We start from the raw sequence: 3,422 nt of genomic DNA on the forward strand, positions 1-3,422 counted from the left end.
CGAAGGGATACAATGTTACCTCACATCTCAGTAGTTAACTCCAAGGAAGCGAAGGGATACAATGTTACCTCGCATCTCAGTAGTTAACTCTCGAAGGGATACAATGTTACCTCACATCTCAGTAGTTAACTCCAAGGAAGCGAAGGGATACAACGTTACACCGTCAGGTGTACTACACCTCAGAGTGCACACAGTACATAGAGACCACAAAGGTCGTGGTTTTGTGTTTTGTAGGAAATGTTTTCAGCTCACAGACTAAAGGAGGATTCTTCAGGGGCTTTATTTGTAAAGGCCCAAATAATAAATGCACTCTCTACTACAACACTCGAATCTGCTGTCCTACTATGAAAATAGTCACAATGCCTCACGAGGCTGTGTTTCCATGTAAGTTGCTTTATGGCAGAGGCAGTGGGTCAGTTAGAACCCTGTGCACTCTTATTTGTCAGCCCTTATCAAAAGTAGGTTCTAACCTCTGGATTCATTCAGTTCTTTCAAGAAGGTCTACTTAGTCCTCGAGACAAAAGGTCCCACCAGACACAGTTTGTATCAATGGTAACATGTTAAGTGTAAAACTCTTGATGGACAGTCATTCACTAACAGCTCTCAGGTGAAATTCATAGGATACTGTTTGCTGTAGACTCTCATTCAAATGCATAGCCCATTCTTTGAGGAAAAAGTCCAAAAGTTACAAAGTCTGAATAAATGACATGTTTGTACATATGATTTAGAAATAATCTATGCCTAGGCCTAATGGGAATTCAAAGATTTCTTCCTGGTTTCATAATGTACAAAGTTAGGGACACAAGTCCACAAATGACTCTAATGAGTGTAGGGTAACCATCTATCAGCAAGGTCTTAGCCAAAGTGCCAGAAAAATTATATTGGCAATTATTGATTTACTGAGCCCAGGGCAGACAGAAGTTTAGTCTAAGCCACCTGTCTCAAGGGAATGTTTCTACTGGTAATTTCTAGAAAATAGATAAAAATTATATCATTTAAACCTTCCAGGAATAAGAAACTTATTTTCTTTGATTTTATTTGTGTGTGTGTGTGTGTGTGTGCGCACATATGTACATGTGCATGTTGTGTGTATATGTGTTTTATGTATATGTGTGTGTATGTATGTGTGTATGTTTGTCTGTGTATGTGTGTATCTGTGTATATGTGTGCCTGTATATGTGTGTGCCTCTGTATGTGTATGTGTATGTATATGTATGTGTGTGTACATGTGCATGTATGTATATGTGTGTATGTGTGTTTGTGTGTGTATCCATGTGTATATGTGTGTCTATATGTGTATTTGTGTGTATATGTGTGTGCGAATATGTGCCTATATATGCATGTGTATTTGTGTATGTGTGCATGTCTGTATGTGTTGCAATATATACCAACTGTAAGATAAGTTACTTAGCTCAGAAGAAAGTGGACTTCTTAGAATTGGGAACAAAACACCCATGGAAGGAGTTACAGAGACAAAGTTTGGAGCTGAGACGAAAGGATGGACCAACTAGAGACTACCATACCCGGGGATCCATCCCATAATCAGCCTCCAAACACTGACACCATTGCATACACTAGCAAGATTTTGCTGAAAGGATCCTGATATAGCTGTCTCTTGTGAGACTATGCCGGGGCCTATCAAACACAGAAGTGGATGCTCACAGTCAGCTATTGGATGGAACACAGGGCTCCCAATGGAGGAGCTAGAGAAAGTACCCAAGGAGCTAAAGGGGTCTGCAACCCTATAGGTGGAACAACAATATGAACTAACCAGTACCCCCCGGCCAGAGCTCGTGTCTCTAGCTGCATATGAATCAGAAGATGGCCTAGTCGGCCATCAGTGGAAAGAGAGGCCCATTGGTTGTGCAAACTTTATATGCCTCAATACAGGGGAACGCCAGGGCCAAGAAGTGGGAGTGGATGGGTAGGGGAGTGGGGGGTATGGGGGACTTTTGGGATAGCATTGGAAATGTAAATGAAGAAAATACCTAATTAAAAAAAAAGAGGAGAAAAAAAAAAGAAGAAGAAAGTGGAATTGGCATATCTCCAGTACTGACAATGTGAGAAGGAAGCCTGGAAGGTTCATTGAGTCATCACAGCATGGCATTCTGAGTAACTTGAATAATTTTAAGTAACAATCTCACACTGAAATGACAGTGACACTGGCAGGCTTCAGCCCTTCCTGCTCAGAGCTCCTGCATCAGCCAGGCTCCCTGCCAATCAGAGTCGGAGTTGAAAGGAGTGTGAGCTGATGGATAGGGAACTTTGAGCAACCTGGGTCTTAGTTTCCTGACTAACTCAAGATAACACACCTGAAATAACAGACCTGTTTACTTTGTAATTAAGAAAAGGCAAGAGGGCCCTTCTGAAATCTTTGGTGCATAAGGTCTGGGGTTTACATTCTAGTGTGGCAGGAATAACCCAGACCATGAGTCAGAGTTTCCCGGGGCTTCAGTTATTTCCTGAAATTAAGTCAGCCCACCAGGATACTAATTTGTTAAGTGGTACCCCAATGGCCTTACAGGGTTGCCTAAGATGGCTAATGCAACTTCCCAAAGTGGTTTCCCATAGTTCTAGGAAACAGCTAAAGAACACAGAGCCTCCTACTCAAAGTGAGCTAGAGTTCTCTGGCCCCTGGGGAGCAAGGCACTGTGGTGCAGAGTGGAAGCATGAGGCTCTCTGTTTGGCTTTGGAACCACCACTGTTGTAGCGATTCTTGACCTTTAGGCCGAGAAAGCACTTAGAAAGGCGCTTGAGAGATGGCTGAACAAGAAGCAATCAGCCTGCTACAGAAGCCTGCCCATCTGGATTGGTGATGTCTCACGGGCTGAGCCAGCTTTCTGGAAAGGCCCCTTAGCACTGTTCCAGTCTTCTCCATCTTGATTTCCCTAAAGTGATTAGCATGTTCTCTTTCTAAGATTTTTTTTTTTTTTTAAATCTGATCTGCAAGATGAGAAAACAGTGGCTCTGAGCCATATACGATTACTAGCTCAGACACTACACAAGGAAAAGGAGCTGCTAGACTGGAGGAAAATCCCTTGATCAACAGCTCACAGAGCCAAACACTGCCAGCAAGACACATCAAAGTGCCTTCGGAGCATCTCAAAGGGGCCACACACAGTGCCTCTATGCAGATGCAAATATTAGTTATTCCAACTTGGCCAGGACAGGCTTCATACATGATTCAAAATGTCATACCCTACCTCAGCAAGCTTTATTTGCTTTTAAGTTTAGAGAACCCAAAGTGTTAACTCTTCTGATTTCATTGTGACCTATTATATGTAATATGTAGCAGATGATCACATAAATATGTCCAATTAAAATAAGTATTAGCCGGGCGTGGTGGCGCACGCCTTTAATCCCAGCACTCGGGAGGCAGAGGCAGGCGGATTTCTGAGTTCGAGGCCAGCCTGGTCTACAAA

General features: G+C 42.8%; 1 protein-coding gene across 6 annotated transcripts in view; it reads right to left on the reverse strand.

Moving 5' to 3' along the window:
* Cacnb4 (calcium voltage-gated channel auxiliary subunit beta 4) overlaps nucleotides 1-3,422 on the reverse strand; it is a 243,005-nt gene that overhangs the window by 36,545 nt on the left and 203,038 nt on the right. The gene's annotated exons all lie outside the window — the stretch shown is intronic.

The sequence above is a fragment of the Mus caroli genome, chromosome 2 (genome assembly GCF_900094665.2).
Source record: "Mus caroli chromosome 2, CAROLI_EIJ_v1.1, whole genome shotgun sequence".
Classification (NCBI taxonomy): domain Eukaryota; kingdom Metazoa; phylum Chordata; class Mammalia; order Rodentia; family Muridae; genus Mus; species Mus caroli.